Here is an 18547-nt window from a genome sequence, read left to right as displayed (position 1 = left end):
CAAGGTAGAGAACCAACATGCACCTGACAACACGTCCAAGGACTCCTCAATTTGGGGCAAGGGAAAAGCATCCTTCCTAGTCCTTGAGTTCAGCAGACGGTAATCCACACAAAGCCTGATACTGGAGTCCTTCTTTCGTACTACCACGATTGGGGATGCAAAAGGGCTACAACTTTCTCTGATCACCTGACTCTCCAACAAGTGTTGAACATGGGCCTTAACGCTCTCATACTCTGAAGGTGGAATCCGTCGATACCGCTGGCGGACCGGCGTCTCATCTAAAAGTGGGATCTCATGAGCCATTAAATTGGTACACCCTAAATCACCATCATGAGAAGAAAAAGCAGATTGGTAGTCACGCAGAAGGGCTCTTACCCTGTCCTGATCCTGTACAGTGAGGGCTGAGAGATCAATTGCATCAATTGCAGTTTTCAGAGGGTTGGGTTCCACACTCTGAGTTGCCATGGTAACACATTTTTCCTCTCCCAAATCTTCCAACAGCCTGGTCGAGACATCCGATTGGCTGACAATTTCAACTTGGCACAAGGTGCCAAGCTGACTGCGAGGTGGCAAAATGGCCTCAGTTAATCCCACATTGGTAACTGGGATAAATGCAGTGCCACTGACCACTTGGACCAAAGCTGGAGAAGAAAGGAGACCATGAGGCAAACCGGCATCTAATGGTTCAAAAAGCGCTGTTCCAGTGTGTGCTGAAGGGGCTTTCCGACATGTAGCTGGTACAAACTTCATTGTGCCTGCGGGGATGCAAATTTTTCTTCTACCCTTAACCCTCACTGGGCCACTAACCTGTGCTTCGGGCTGTAGCTGCGCTGAATGGCAACGCTGCAAAGCCTGCTGCCAAGGATCCTCCTGCACTAAAGGAGGGTCAAAAAGAGCAGAGCCATGTTCCAAAAACAGCTCCCTATAACACTCACGGATCACATTCATGCCGAGTACTCCACATATTTCTGAGTTGGGGGCTGAGCTCCAAAGGATCTCTAACAACTAACACACCACGTTTCGGTATTTGCCTCCCTAACACTTGGCAATCAAGCTCCAGGTAGCCAACATAGGGAATATCTAGCCCATTAGCAGCCCATAACCGCAGCCAATGGCATGCTTTCAGTTTCTCTGGACCCCAGTTCTTAAAATGTTTGGCAAAAAAACTCTCCGTGATGGTAGTGACCATGGATCCAGTGTCTAATAAACAGGAGACATCTACCCCTCCCATATGAATGGTAACCTTTGGACAGGAGCCTACCAACTTGGGTGGGGGACCAGACATTTGAGCATTACAACTGTTGGAGCCAGTTATGTCCCCATCTGATATGTGGCTCAGCATAACAGAGGGTGCTAGTTTTCCACCTGCATGGAAAACGTGCCCTGCCCAGATGAGCTCCTGCTAGGGGCTGTAGATTCAAAGGCTACTACCCTCTCATTATCACAGTCTTTAGCAAAATGGCCAGGTTTCTGACACCGTCTGCAAATAACCTGCCTTCCTCTTTGCGTGAACCTAGACTTACTTGATGTATGGGCAACTCTCAACTCACGTGTAAGCTGATCAATCTGGAGCTGCTGCCGTTTTAACATTTCCTTAACCTCTGCTAATTCTGACCCAATAGTATCCCTTGGCACCCTTGTTTGTCCTGTATGCTGAATGCTGTAGACTGCTGGGACAGAATAAGTCCTGAACCGGCCGGGTTCTACTCCTACTCTGCCTTCCCGCTCCCACCTGAGGGCTTCATCTCTTAAAGTATGGAGGTCATAATCTGGATGTTCGCGAACAATCCTTTTAAGCTCGCGGCTCAAATTTCCATCCCGGACACCCTCTCCAAACTGATCAGAAAGCAGTCTAGCAGCCTCAGGAATTCACCTCTCTGGACAACTTTGAATCATTTTGTCCATGAGAGAAAACAATGCATGGGAGAATTCCCTCAATGACTCTCCTTCTTGCTGCCTTCTTGCATAAAAAGCTTCCTTAACAGCAATAAAGGACATGGGGCAACGATACTGGCTAAGGAGAATATCAAAAATGCGGTCTGGATCTTCTCTTACTTGCTGGGACCTATATTTTATTTCCTCACGAGCATCACCAGTCAAATGATCATAGATATAATGGGCTCTATCAACAGGGGCAAGTCTACGAGTGCGCATCACAGATTTTATTTCCTCCACCCAACTTTGGACACTAATTTCCCCAGTTCCACTAAACAGGGGGCACGACCTCTCTCTAGGGATATAAACCAGCCTCTCTCGGGGAGAGCCCTCCATAGGGGTAGAGTCATGAGGTCTACAGGGGCTAGAAATGCCTGATTGGGACTCCATAATAAAAAAAATAAAAACCCTCAACAGTAAGTGCCTACTGTGTTTAAATGCAGATTACACTTTGTTACCACCAGGATTTACCAGCTGCTGCTTTGCCTAAAAAAATAAATAAATACAAATATAAAACAGTTTAAAACACACACCCAAAAAAAAAAAGAATTTTACACAAACAAAGTGACTAATCGCTGTGCACACCTAGAGGCTCGTTCTGTCGACAACGCCAGTGTCACGGTCCGGGGCAGCGGCCGTGTGGAGAGTGGAAGGAGGACCCAAAACGCAGCACTTATTCAGATGTGAGGGTGATTTATTGTTAATAACAAACACAAAGTGGAGATGGCAAACAGAACTAAGGACGAAACTAAACTGGGATAAACTACACAGAGGAGTGGCAAACCTGAACATGAAGGGAGAACAGCAGGGAGAACACGCAGAGGATTACACCAGGTAGGAACACAGACGACGCGACGAGGAGCAGAGGAAATCACACGGTATAAATACACAAAGAGACACTGGGAAATCACACACAGATGGGGGAAACAGCTGGACCTGATTAACCTGACGAGACAGGGGAACACTAACACCAGGGACCAACAGAGGGAGCACAAACCCAGAACCCAGTGTCTAAAATCCCAAACACAAACCATCCCAAAACAGCCATGAATAATAATGAAAGTAATAACAATAAGTACATAAACATAAAGTCACTGAGTCATGGTCGCAGGACCATGACAGCCAGTTTGTGACCCGTAGTAGGTAACTATTTAACCCTTGTATGGTGTTCAAGTCTGTGAGACCCGTTTTCAGTTTTTCTCAAAAGAAAAATTAAACAATTAATTATTTTTTCAACCTGAAATTCATTGGCTTTGGCTTATTTTCTGTGAAGAACATAAATCCGAACTAATTTTCAATGACTTCATACTGTACCTCCCCCCACGCATTTACATTACATACAAGGTGTTCGGGTCCACTGGACCCAGGTCTAATAAAAGTGTTGAAAGTGCAGGTCCTGTGTTCCCACACTCTGTCTTCCTCCTTTCTGGTGCTGCTGATAGTGTTTTCTTCCCCTCCTGCTCCCGCACAAAGTTGCCACATTGTTGAAAATTCAACTATCAACACCGTCTGCTCTTACATTCCCACACATTTTACCCTCTTTCTTGAGGGATCCAAATTTTATTTTCTCATACCCTGTCCCACCTGCAAATTAGGGGCATAATACTATAAATAAGACTTTGCCAGTGTGGTTCTTTATCACAACTGATCAAGATGGCAAAAGATTATCTGCTGCGAGGGCCATCCAATTGATTTTGGAAGAGAGAGGGGCTTCGGAGGATGATGTTGACAAAGAGGTTTCAGAATATTTCACATTTCTGAAAATTCAGAGTCTGACAGTGACTTTGAAGAAGAGGATGAGGTTGAACACCATTTAGTAACAAAACAAAGACGAGTACCCCATCAGCAGCCAGCTCCAGGACCAGAACAAGCCCACCAGACAGCAAGTGAAGAAATATGGATGTCAATAACTGGTGAAATTGAATGGTCTTCTTGCCCAAGAAATGAGCCACCCTGCAGAGCTGTTACTGTAATAAGCCAGGGCCAACACGGCTGACAGTTACTCATGTGCAGGACATCAAGTCTTCATTTGAGCTTTTCATCCCAGATTCCATCCAGAAAATTATTCTGGATTGCAGTAATCTAGAAGGACGGTGTGTTTTTGGAGAGAGGTGGAAGGAGATGGACCAAATTGATCTGCAGGCCTACTTTGGGGTTCTTATCCTTGCAGGAGTTTTGAGGTCCAAAGGGGAATCCACAGAATCCTGTGGGATGCAGAAACCGGCAAGAACCTTTCCGTGCATCAATGTCTCTGGAAAACTTCCACAAAATTTCCAGGATTATCCGTTTTGATAACCGAGACGACAGACCAGCTCGACGGCAGAGAGACAAGCTAGCTGCCATAAGGACAGTGTGGGATAAGTGTGTGCACCACCTCCCCCTGTTTTACAACCCTGGGCCTAATGTCACCATTGATGAGCAGCTGATGCCATTTAGTTGTGAAACATATTGCTTCACGTGTAAATGTGTTGTCTTTCCACTCACTCCACTTGATTATAACTGATTTATTTTTTATAACATTTTATAAAAGAAAACAAAAAAAAAAACCGAGAAGCACATTGATTCATAAATGTGATCTAACAAAGGTAAAAAAATAACTATGTTTGCTGTTCATATGGCTTGTAATTGGGATGAAGTAAACATCTGTTGAGTAATTTAACATAAAATTGTTTGATAGTGTTAATTTGGAAAGCCAAAACTCTAGCGGGTCCACCAGACCCATGAACACTGGCTGAGTAACAAAAATATGAACACCACACAAGGGTTAAAATAGGACAGAGCCGTAGGCGCACAGTCAGTTTAAAAGAGTTTAATTTTTAATACAAAATAAAAGAAACAGTGTAACAGCGGCACCTAAAAACAATTAAAAACGTTACCTTATTAAAAACGATAAAACTGTACGATTGCCTGTGAGACAGGCGCTGCGGGGAACCGTTTAAAAACAAATCGACATAGCACACAGGTTAAAAATGGACGGCAACTCACACATGACCCCAAATGGGTAAAACACTATAGAAAAAAAGGCAAATTTTCGGTGCCGTCTTCACTCGGGCCCACCGCTGTGCATGCAAAAGCGGGGAGACAAAAAAGGATTTGTTTTCCCTGCAGTGCCTCCACCGTCTGCGACAATATATATATAAAAAGGGGTTAAAATGCTAAAAGAATCAATATCTGTGGTGCCTACTGATACAGAAAAGATTAAAACAAAAAACAAAACCATCGACAGCCGCAGCAGTCAGTCTGTCGACTTACACCAGTTTAAAACAAATTAAATTAAAACACACTGATGTGTCGGGTCCTTTGCCCGCAGCCAGAAATCCACCTGGCAAAGCAGCAGCTCGGTACTCTGTGAATAAAAGGCAGGAGATCACTAGCTGGACAATAAAACACAGGAATATTCCTCCACTGAATTGGTTTTGTTACCTGTCCACAAGTTCGTGTCACACCCTAATAAATGTGGGTCAATGGCGATGAAGTCCACTATACCGTTCTCACGGGAGCAATGTTTCCCACCGTTCTAACAGAAGTTTAGGGGAGGACCCGTATCAGACTTTCATAGACAGGAGTTAAGAAACACCAATTTGCCCAACTCGGACCAAGCACTTGCAGCTTCAGGTTTGCAGAGGAATACCCAATTGCCCACACCTGCGCTTATGAAAGGAGCGAAGACCAGCTCCGCCCACCAGGGGCGGTCCCAAGTCTCCAGGTCTCACCTGTCACATATGTCCTTTCACTTTTTAAAGGTTGCCGTGTTAGAAAAAATATTTTGCCCTGCTATGCTGTTTATTGATGTGGCAAATGAATGGTTCATGAAAATATATCTAAATCTGTCATCAGTAATCAGTAATGATCATGTCTCACCTCTAGTCTTCTCTGTCTTAATTTCAGGTTTTCACCATGTGTTGTAGATAGTTCAGGAGGTTAACTCGACCAACAGTCTACTTTCGGGTAATGTTTAGAATACCAGAATAGGGAGGATGGTGTAGGTTTAAGTTTATTAGACTGATACATATATACCAACAAGACAGTGTACATCACTGTGACAAAAGTGTTTTTTTTTTTACCTTCAAAAGCCTTATGGTTTTTCCTATAATACCTGGTGGGCCGGTTTCTAGTCAATATGCCCGGGACGATTTTTTGTTCCAGTCCAGCCCTGGGCTTTAGCCTTAACATGTCTCACATAAAATGCTACAACACCACACGTTTCAATGCATCCACCTAATTAAAAGTCACACAAAGATGTTTAGTAGCTTTGCCAAATTGGCCAAAAACTCATGATTTAAGCTAAATGATTTAAGCCTGTATTAACAGCTTTTTTTCCTTTTTTTGTCTACAACAATCTGAAAACAATACAGTCATCATACAGACAATATGTCACGGTTCGGGGCAGCGGCCGTATGAAGAGTGGAAGGAGGACTCAAATGCAGCACTTATTCAGACGTGAAGGGTGATTTATTGACAATACTGAACATAAAGTGGAGATGGCAAACAGAACTAAGGGCGAACTAAACTGGGAGAAACTACACAAAGGAGTGGCAAACCTGAACATGAAGGGAGAACAGCAGGGAGAGCACGCAGGGAAATTCACCGGGTATGAACACAGACGACGCGATGAGGAACAGAGGCAAACACACACTATAAGTACACAGAGAGACACTGGGAAATCACAAACAGGTGGGAGACACAGCTGGACCGGATTAACCTGACAAGACAGGGGAACACTAACACCAGGGACCAATAGAGGGAGCACAAACCCAAAACCCAGTATCTAAAATCCCAAAACACAAACCATCCCAAAACAGCCCAAGAATAATAAAGAGAATAATAACAATAAGGAACACAAACACAAAGTCACTGAGTCATGGCCGCAGGACCATGACACAATATAAAATATAAATTACTTCTGTGACTAGCCTTTTAGCATGTGGGAGCCTATTTACACATTTCTGCACTTTGAGGCATACATCAAAAAGACAGATTTAGAGTTTTAATGATCAGTTTTTGTGATTTAATAACTATGCTCCAAATATTTACAAGCTTGTAAACCAGAAACCTCTCATCAAATGTTATAGATATTTAATCCTTTAATGTTCAAGAGAGGCTGGGCTGAAGGGAGGAGAGAGCTGGAGTCACAGTGCTAAACCACACCTGCACCTTAAACGTTTCCAGAGGCCTCCCATCATGGATTGGGAAGACAGCAGCATTCCCATTAGTACCACAATCACAAGACTTCCTCACTCATCTTCATTTAGACCACTTAGAGGCCCGCTGTTGCCCTCCCATCATTTCTGCATTAGATACAACTCAGCACTGAAGGAAGCTATGTTCTTAGGCTGAGTTGTAAATGAGTCTCACTGATTAGAAGATGATGAACTACTTCTGATGTCTGTGCTGCAAGTTTGTATGTTTGTGTGTGTGTTGTAGAACTCTCCCCACCAACTCCTGATGATTATTATCAGGAGACTCAAACTGTGGATACTTGAGGGTGCATGGGAGTTTGCCCAACCAGTCTACATGTGTTTTGTGGACTTGGAGAAGGCATTCGACCGTGTCCCTCGGGGTGTCCTGTGGGAGGTGTTGCGGGAATATGGGGTGTCTGGCCCATTGCTACGGGCCATTCGATCCCTATACAACCGTTGCAAGAGCTTGGTTCGCATTGCCGGCAATATGTCAGACTCATTCCCGGTGGGTGATGGGCTTCGCCAGGGCTGCCCTTTGTCTCCGGTTCTGTTCATAATTTTTATGGACAGGATTTCTAGGTGCAGCCAAGTGGCGGAGGGCTTTCGCTTTGGTGGCCTCAGAATCTCATCTCTGAATTTTGCAGATGATGTGGTTCTGTTGGCTTCATCGGGTGAAGGCCTCCAGCTCGCACTGGAACGGTTCGCAGCCGAGTGTGAAGCAGCGGGAATGAGGATCAGCACCTCCAAATCTGAGGCCATGGTTCTCAGCCGGAAAAGGGTGGAGTGCCCACTCCGGGTCGGGGATGAGTTCCTGCCCCAAGTGGAGGAGTTCAAGTATCTCGGGGTCTTGTTCGCGAGTGATGGGAGAAGGGAGCCGGAGATCGACAGACGGATTGGGGCTGCAGCTGCAGTAATGCGGACGTTGCACCGGTCCGTCGTGGTGAAGAGGGAGGCTGGCCTCTCCCTTAGAGATAGGGTGAGAAGTTCGGCCATCCGGGAGGGGCTCAGAGTAGAGCAGCTGCTGCTCCACATCGAAAGGAGCCAGCTGAGGTGGTTCGGGCATCTGACAAGGATGCCCCCTGGGCGCCTCCTGTGTGAGGTGTTCCAGGCATGTCCCACCGGGAGGAGGCCCCGGGGCAGACCCAGGACACGCTGGAGAGATTATATCTCTCGGCTGGCCTGGGAACGCCTTGGTATTCCCCCGGACAAGCTGGAGGAGGTGGCTGGGGAGAGGGAGGTCTGGGCCTCTTTGCTTAGGCTGCTGCCCCCGCGACCCGACCCCGGACAAAGCGGATGACGATGGATGGATGGATGGACTCAAACTGTGCAATAGAAATGTGCAAAATACTGAGTGTTGTGCAAAAAGTAACTTGGTGTCTGGAGGTGTACATGTGTGTGTGAGATACTGCAGATAATTGCTTGGTAGTGATGTATCTGAAGGTGTGCATGTGTGGCGTCATTCCAGTCACTGAGTGTTCAGGAGTCTAATGGTTTGGGGGAAGAAACTGTTCTGCAGTCTGGCAGTCAGGACTCAGATGCTCCGGTACCTCTTTCTAGAAGGCAGCAGGGTGAAGAGTGTGTGTGAGGGGTGTGTGGGGTCCTCCACAATGCTGGTGGCTTTGTGGATGCTTTGTGTGCTATAAGTGCCTGTGATGGAGGGAAGAGAGGCTCCAATGATCTTCTCAGATGCTCTCACTATCCATTGTAGGATATTACGATCCAATACGGTGCAGTTACCATACCAGACAGTGATGCAGCTGCTCAGGACGCTCTCGATAGTCCCTTTGTAGAACATAGTGAGAATGGATTTTGGGAGATGGGTTTTTCTCAGCTTCTGCAGGAATTAGAGACATTGTTGTGCCTTCTTAGTCATGGAGCTGGTGTTGAGGGACAAGGGGAGGTTCTCCGCCAGGTGGACACCAAGAAATTTGGTGCTCTTGACGACCTCCACAGAGGATCCATCATTGTTAAGTTGACCGTGCTCTCCTCAACAGTCATCTCTTTTGTTTTTTCCACATTTAGAGACAGGTTATTGACTCTACACCAGTCCGTTAGCTGTTGCACCTTCTCTCTGTATGCTGACTTGTCGATCTTGCTGATGAGACCCACCACAGTCGTATCATTGGTGAACTTGATGATGTGGTTCAAACTGTGCATTGCTGCACAGTCGTGAGTCAGCAGAGTGAACAGCAGTGGGCTGAGCACACAGCCCTGAGGGGCTCCAGTGTTCAGTGTGGTGGTGTTGGAGATGCTGTTGCTGATCCGGACTGTCTGAGGCCTCTCTGTCAGAAAGTCCAGGATCCAGTTGCAGATGGAGGTGTTCAGGCCCAGCAGGCTCAGGTTTCCAATCAGGTGTAGAGGCACGATTGTGTTGTACTTCCCCATCAACACATCATTCTGAGCATCAAACCGTGCATAGAAGTTGTTCAGAACATCTGGTAAGGAGGCGTCACAATTGCAGGCAGGTGTTGCCTTCGATGCGTGTTGCATGTTATTATAGTCTTGGAGTCAGTGACATCATTGATGCACTTGCTGATGTCTCTGGCACAGAGACCATTTGTTGCAGCCTCCCTGAACATGTCCCAGTCAGTGAGTTCAAAACAGTCCTGAGAGAGCTCCTGCAGGCCAACTTCTCACCTGTCTCAGAACCGCTTTGCAGCATTTGACGAGCGGTCTGTATGCTGGAATTAGCATAACAGACAAGTGGTCTGAGTGTCTGAGGTGGGGGCGAGGCTTCACTCTGCACGCAATGTTTTTCTCAGTGCGTGCAGAGAAAAACTAGGTAAACAGTATCTAAAGTCATATCTTTGAGAAACTGAAAAAAAAATCCAGCAATGACCTGCCCTGAGAGATGCCTGTAGTCCTTCAGTTGATCCATCTAATGTTTGTCAAAGCCAAATTAGAAATTGTCTCTGTCACGGTGGACTGAACGGACTTAAATGCAGACTTGGGGAAAAAGTGCAAAAGGTTTATTTACAAAACATCAAGAGAATATACACAGAATGTGAGGGAAGGACAGGGGTTCCAGGGCTCCACAGGGTCGGGTGAGGGGAATTCGATGCACGCTCCCACGCTCCTCTCAGCCACGCCACACACAATCTGCTCCTGCCACACAACACGCTCCTCTTCACACCACCCCACTTTTGAGATTCACATTCATGTTCCGGAAGTCCAAGGACAAGAATCAAGGACAGGACCAGGGAATCTATATACCAAGAGAGATGAGAGATCAGGACCTGGAATATCACAAGGAAAACATGAGAGAAGGTTTTAGAGCCGGGCAACACTAACGAGAGTAGTTTAACGGTCCAGCAATGAGAAGCACTGAACCGCTGTCTTAAATGGTGGATGGGAGTGGCAGGATACTGAGCTGCAGGTGTGTTGGCCAAGAGCGAGAGCCCACAGTGAGGTGGTGGTGAGGAGGAGACAGGAGAGAGCAAGGGGGAGAAAAAACAATAACAAATACCTGTAGCCTATTCGAGCCGGCATGACAGTCTCAGTAGATGCATGGCTGAAAAGAAGATATTTTTAAGTAAAAGAAACAGGAAGAAAAGCATTAGGTTTCCAAGAACTAGTCTGTAAAATCAGTGGCAACTGATCTTAGGAAACCAAAGTCGAAATTTGTAGTTCAAATCATTTTCAGTATGTACTGAGATCAGAAAAACCAAGTCAAGGCTCTGTCACAATTTGTGACTGCATTTTAGCTTGTGGTCTTAGAATGACTAAATTAGAAGGAAAAAGAGAACCACAAGATTTTGATCCACTATGCCAGTCTTTCTCAAAGTGTGGTTCAAGTACCACTAGTGGTACACAGGGTTCTCTATGGTGGTATGCGGGAAATCTCCAATTTTTTTTAAGATTAAAGTATATACCATTGTGGAGGTATGCAAAGATGACACAAGAGTTCCCGAGGCTCTTCTGGGAGCCGGAGTCAACCAGAAAACATCTCTCCGAGTGTGAGTCCTCTATAAAGAGTAGCCTTTCCTTATCGCCAGCACTCGCAGCCGCTACGGAACGCTGACGGGCTCGCTTACCTGCAAAGGTGGCACGGCGCTGTCACGCTGACAGTAAAAACACAGGCCCTTTCCGCGGTGCCGCCATCCCAGCCACCATCGATGAGTCAGAGGCCCCCGAGAGAATGCATCTGTCCATCAGATGGACAATAACTTTTTCAGCATGACAACGTTCTCAAACACAGTGCCAATTCAGTAAAAGCGTACCAGGATTTAAAAAACAGAAACACACACATACACATTTAAACGGCATCAGTCATGTACTGGCCTCCTCAGAACTTGGTACTCAACATTATTGAAGTCGTGTGTGATCATTCTGACAGCAAACAGAACGAAAAATGATCAACCTCAAATAAGAGCTTTGCAATGTTGATTTAAATACTGGATATTGACTTACAAGCTCAGTGCAAACTCTTTTCATATTTTGGTGATAAATCATTGTATGTATTTTCAATTTTCCTACCAAAACCGGGAATTGGTGACTGTGTTGTTGTTTTCATTTGTTCTAAATTCTACTAATTAAATGTAAAGATACATTTTATTTATTTATTTTATTTTTATTTTTTTTGCCTGTCCCGTTTGGATCTTTAGCCATCAGAATTGTTGTCTGAAGGCCGAGAAAGATGCCAAGTGGATTTACTTTACCAAGTGGATCAGCATGGCCTTGCCATATTGGTTCTTTAATATAACTATGTATTTATTTTATTTGATTTTCGGTTGTTACAGATGGGACAGACATGACTGGGGGATAGGACAGGGAGAAAGAATGAAAGAAAGAGAGGGAGAGAAAGAAAAATAGAGGGGAGAAGAGAAAAAAAAGAAAAACAAACAAAACACCTGGATCACCTGTATGGAGATTAAAAAAAAAAAAACAGACGAGAAAGCAAACAAAAAAGAGCAACATAATAAACACAACACCATCACAATCAACTAGCTAACAGTAGATAACAGTAGATACTAAATATTACATGTTATTGTGCAGCACGCAAGATTGACGGTGCACAATGTGCTTTGAGGGAGCAGCCAAGAAAGGCGTAGATTGTGTCTGTGGACACCCGTGTGTACATCTGTGTGCACACCTGTGTGGATGAGCACGCTTGTATTCGGGCCACAGGCGCCAGGCCCTACCAATCTGCCACCAGGAGTGAGTCAGTACTTACATGAGTACCCAGCCCCAGACACCAAGAACCACCAACACACTAACGTCTGAGGGCATCAGCCACCGGCAGGGAGTATGGTGAGGGGAGGCAGGCCTCCATACCTCGGAGAGCCTGAGATGTTCCCAGAGAGGTGGAGTCTAAGACCCAACCTGATGCAGACGAACAGGCACACGCAGACACAAACGTGCATTCCCACCCCCATATACACAAACAAATACTCGGCACTCACCCGACGTGTAGACAGACACAAATAGACACTGTACACACCTTCACACTCCCCAAACATACTCTATATCTCAGGTCCAGGTACCTCCGCCCCCAGAGGGGCAAACCGTTCCTAGACCCAGGAGATGTAACCCTTCTCCCTGGGGTAGAGGCAAGCAGACCGCCTCCTTATCTGCAGTGGCAGGGAGGCTGAACAGGGCTGAGTGAAGACCCCAAGCCTCCCTCCACCCACTCATATGTAGAATTGCTGCATGCTGTTCTAAAGTGCATTTAAAACACAGGAGGGCATGGTGCTTCCTGCCAGAGAGCAGCACGGCTCCTCCCGAAAACCCTCAGTGTAAAGATACATTTTAAATGTAGCTCATTGCCAAATTGTCTGTGATGTGTAGATACAAATCTGGTTCATCGCTTGGTTTAGGTGTCTTTTTTATGCTCGAATAATTAATATGTCAGTGTTAAGTAATAATAATAATAATAATAATGGATTGGATTTATATAGCGCTTTTCAAGGCACCCAAAGCGCTTTACAATGCCATTCACTCTCACATTCACAGACTGGTGGAGGCAGCTACAGTTGCACGTGTCAAAGATGGATTTTTCCATATTTCATTTACCCCAAGCATGTTTTCATTAACCTTATATACTGACTGCTAATCATAAACATATGGTCTATCACGTCACAAGACCTCTGGGACTCAATGCATAAGCTGAGCTCACAGTGTAGCCACAGACAGAAATCTGAGAAACATCTCTAAATAGGATTAATTGCTTGCCTTGTTAATTCTCATTACATGCTTGATTATGAAAACTTAATCACATAATGGAAAACTGAATGTTGAAACAAGATACACAGATGGAATGATGTGGAGTTCGTATAAAGACAGGGAACAAATAGCATCACATGAAATCCCATTTCCTGTGACTTCAGTGGGAGCAACTACAGATAATCAATGAAATAGATGAGGCTAACAATGAGTCAAACAAGCTATGGCCATAGTCAAGAAAATCAATACATCATAATATACAGAAGATGGGAAGGTGTGAGGAAGCAGTGGCCAACTCCCTCATCCTCTTTACCTGGATTAGTAATTGCATATTGTCAATATGATGCGCTCAAATTTTCAGAGTGCAAAAAGAATAACAAAGCAGCTTCATGCTTAAAGCTTGGACAAAAATTCTCATTCAGGAAACCCTTATTACTGTTTTCTAGAAATGAATAAACAAAAATGAAAATATCAGAAATATAAAATAAGCATAGCCTGTTCTGGTCTTTGTTATTTTCCACAGTTTTTTTTTTATAATGCTTCATTTTATCACCGCTGCGTTTTTGAATTTATTTTTTCTTATTGTATCTTACTCTTTGTCAGTTCATTCATGGTGTTCCTGTTTTATCTCAAGGGTTAGTTCCAGGCAATTTTATAACTATTTATTAAATATTTTAAATATAATTTTAAAAAATGTAATAAATAAATAAAAACATATAAAACTGTGACAGAACACATACAATACTTAAAAGCAACAATGATTAATGGTACCACTTTACAATAAGACTCCCCTTATAGATGCTAATAAATAGTTTATAGCTATATTATTAATTAATCTGTAAATGCTTTATAAACCATTATTAATGGTTTATTATGCATTAGTTAAGGGTGAGAAAGAGAAAAAAACTGACCGGTTTCTTGCCAAATAGTGAGCCAAATGTGTTCACCTATATATTTCATCTAGAGTTGCTATATTAAACATTTCAGACTAAGTTACTATAGTTACTATCCTGTAAGCACAATCAGCATTTGTAAACATATTTTTTATCATATAAAATTGTACTTCAGAAATGCATTATTAATATCCACAACTATCAATCGGAGCTTTGTTGTAAAGTGTAAAGCATAAAACCATTTATTAATGAATAATAAATATTTATAAATACCAGATGGGAGCCTTATTGTAAAGTGTAAAGCATAATAATAATAATAATAATGGATTGGATTTATATAGCGCTTTTCAAGGCACCCAAAGCGCTTTACAATACCACTATTCATTCACTCTCACATCCACACACTGGTGGAGGCAGCTACAGTTGTAGCCACAGCTGCCCTGGGGCAGACTGACAGAAGCGAGGCTGCCATATCGCGCCATCGGCCCCTCTGGCCAACACCAGTAGGCAGTAGGGTAAAGTGTCTTGCCCAAGGACACAACGACCAGGACAGAGAGCCCAGGGATCGAACCGGTGACCTTCCGGTTACAGATGCGATTCCCAACCCCCTGAGCCACGATCACCCTAACCATAACATAACACCATTTATTAATGACAAATAAACATTTATAAATGCCAAATGGGAGCCTTATTGTAAAGTGTAAAGCATAAAACCAGTTATTAATGAATAATAAATATTTATAAATGCCAAATTGGAGCCTTATTGTAAAGTTTAAAACATGACACCATTTATTTATGACTAATAAACATTTATAACTGCCAAATGGGAGCCTTATTGTAAAGTGTAAAGCATAAAACCATTTATTAATGAATAATAAATATTTATAAATGACAAATGGGAGCCTTATTGTAAAGTTTAAAACATGTCAACATTTATTTATGATCAACAAACATTTCTAAGTATTACTGGGCATTACTATAAAAAGTATAAAGCACCAACAGTTATTTAGCATTGCTAAACTTATATACAAGCCTTTTAAAGATAGCTAAAACTATATTAAGGAAACAAATCCCATCCCTAAATTCACCACTGGCATAAAACAAAGGAAAATTATAATAATTATAATATAATAAATTATTATACCTTAACTGAAACTGCACAGCTGTATTATTTACTCTACACACATTTATACAAATTAAAACTTAAAAAAAAAACCAATAAAATAAACTAACAGGTAAATCTCTTAGTTGTGTGGAAACTCAACACATATGTGAACAGATCTTTGAAAAATGATTGGTTTTGCAGATCTTTTCTTCAGTTCAATATGCTCAAAAAAACAAAACCACTTAGAACAAATTAGGGTTTCAGACAGATTTCCCTCTTCGAATTGGAAGCAAAGTACCAGCGGCCTTCATACTTTCTATTTTGTTTTTTACTTCATCACTGCTTTGAATTGCAGCCTCACATCGCTTAGCAAAAGCTAGTACCGTCTCTCCACTAGGCTTGTTGGACAGTAGCTCCTGGTACACATTGGGGACCGCAATAGCAAGCTCCCCAACTGATGAAGTGGACACAACAGTGTTCCTGTCGAGCCCATGCTTCTGAAAAGCTTTGGTCATGGTCTTCGTCTTTGGAAATGTCTTGAGGAGGGATTTGTATCACTGCACAATGTCATTTGGCATTTGAACTGAAAATGAAAACAAAGCAAATAATTAGAAAAGCAAATGCTCAAAGCATATTAATCCATGCATATATATATATATATATATATATATATATATATATATATATATATATATATATGACATAGCGAACACAGAGTAGTTTTTAGAACAAATTACAATCATAATACTATCTTTTATGTCACATTTATAGTATCCTCTTCTGTAAAATCTTCTCTTCCAAAATCTTTTGCTCACCACGCTGCCGGAGCTTCTTCTGCTCCTTCTTGGGTTTCTTGGCTCTTGAATGCTTTTTCTTGTATTTGTGCTTTCGCTTCTTTGGGGATGAAGATGAGGATGACCACACAGACGATACAGATGAAGATGCGAAAGATGAATCTGAGTTTTCAGAAGCCTTCGAGGAAAATGGATCATTGAATGGTTCGTCTTTAGGTTGCTCTGCAGGATGCAAACAACAAAATGGCTGGTTTTAGAAACAAGAAACAAGTCCCCTGTTTTTCAATTACACAATTGATGATTTAGTAAGCTTATGTGCTTAAAGAGAATGAGGATTTCGTTAAAGAAAATCTCATCATGTGAATAAGGTGTACATATATATATACATATATATATACACATACACACACACATATATATATATATATATATACATATATATATATATACATATATATATATATATATATATATATATATATATATATATATATATATATATATATATATGTATATATATATATATATATATATATATATATATATATATATATATATATATATATACCCCCTATGTGAGATCATTAACAAGACTGGCTACGGATACCGACTACGGAACGGAGCAGTTGTCAGCCACCTCCTGTACATGGATGACATCAAGCTGTATGCCAAGAGTGAACGAGACATCGATTCACTGATCCACACTACCAGGCTATACAGCAATGACATTGGAATGTCGTTCGGACTGGAGAAGTGTAGTCGGATGGTAACAAAGAGAGGGAAGGTAGTCAGAACTGAGGGGATTGAACTACCAGAAGGCAACATTGCAGACATAGAGGACAGTTACAAGGCGAATGGGAACCATGAAGAGGCCGCTAGAAAAGCTGCAACCACCAAGTACCTGCAGAGGGTCAGGCAAGTCCTGAGGAGTCAGCTGAATGGTAAGAACAAGATCCGGGCCATCAACACGTACGCCCTGCCCGTGATCAGGTACCCTGCTGGGGTAATAGGCTGGCCAAAGGAGGAGATAGAAGCCACTGACATAAAGACAAGAAAGCTCCTTACCATGCATGGAGGGTTTCACCCCAAGTCCAGCACCCTGAGGCTGTACGCTAAGCGGAAGGAAGGGGGCCGAGGACTGGTGAGTGTCAGCACCACAGTCCAGGATGAGACAACGAACATCCAAGAATACATTGGGAAGATGGCCCCAACTGACCCAGTGCTCAGTGAATACCTCAGGCAGCAGAAACCCAAGAAAGAGGAGGGAGACGAGGAAACATCATGGAAGGACAGGCCCCTGCACGGTATGTACCACCGGCAGATAGAGGAGGTGGCTGATATCCAGAAATCCTACCAGTGGCTGGACAAAGCTGGACTGAAAGACAGCACAGAGGCACTAATCATGGCAGCACAAGAACAAGCTCTGAGTACAAGATCCATAGAGGCTGGGGTCTATCACACCAGGCAAGACCCCAGGTGCAGGCTGTGTAAAGATGCCCCAGAGACAATCCAGGACATAACAGCAGGGTGCAAGATGCTAGCAGGAAAGGCATACATGGAACGCCATAACCAAGTGGCCGGCATAGTGTACAGGAACCTCTGTGTCGAGTATAACCTGGAAGTCCCGAGGTCAAAATGGGAGATGCCCCCAAGGGTGGTGGAGAATGACCGAGCTAAGATCCTGTGGGACTTCCAGATACAGACGGACAAAATGGTGGTGGCTAACCAACCGGACATAGTGGTGGTAGACAAACAGAAGAAGATGGCCATAGTGATCGATGTAGCGGTTCCGAATGACAGCAATATCAGGAAGAAGGAACACGAGAAGCTGGAGAAATACCAAGGTCTCAGAGAAGAGCTCGAGAGGATGTGGAGGGTGAAGGTAACGGTGGTCCCCGTGGTAATCGGAGCACTAGGTGCGGTGACTCCCAAGCTAGGCGAGTGGCTCCAGCAGATCCCGGGAACAACATTGGAGATCTCTGTCCAGAAGAGTGCAGTGCTGGGAACGAAGGGAGGAGTTGGACCAGGAGGAACCCATGCAGTTGGGGCACTCCCGGGTTAGCGCCACTGAGCGCCATCGCCGTTTGGTTTCGGGTGAGTGCTTGTTTTGTGGCAAGACAGGCCATTTCGTGGCAACCTGCCCGTTGCGATCAAAAGGGCGCGCCCGCCAGTAAAGGCAGGAATACTGGTGGGCGGGCTCTCTCAAGATTCTCCTCCACGTCTTCTGCTGCCAGCCAAGATAACTAAGCAAACCATGACACACTCTCTCTCCGCTTTAATAGACTCTGGCGCCGAACAAAACTTCATTGACTCACACCTCGCCAAACGCTTAAACTTGGTCTCCGACCCGTTGCCACACCCCCTTCGTGTTTCTGCTTTGTCGGGGCAGCGCCTACCAGACATCACTCATGTTACGGAGCCGGTTACCCTCACGTTATCTGGCAATCATTCTGAGACAATCAGCCTTTTTGTGTTTCA

At 43.8% G+C, this 18547-nt stretch overlaps 1 pseudogene; it reads right to left on the bottom strand.

The window, feature by feature from the left end:
* Positions 1-15393: 15393 nt before the first annotated feature.
* Positions 15394-18147, bottom strand: LOC146701095 (coiled-coil domain-containing protein 106-like; annotated as a pseudogene).
* Between the last annotated feature and the right edge of the window lie 400 nt (positions 18148-18547).

This window comes from Copadichromis virginalis, linkage group LG9 (assembly GCF_057382275.1).
Source record: "Copadichromis virginalis isolate Kocher_CV1m ecotype Utaka linkage group LG9, C_Virginalis_male_GT1.1, whole genome shotgun sequence".
Lineage (NCBI taxonomy): Eukaryota > Metazoa > Chordata > Actinopteri > Cichliformes > Cichlidae > Copadichromis > Copadichromis virginalis.
Note: the sequence above shows the minus strand (reverse complement) of the source record. Positions and strands in the feature narration are given on the sequence as shown.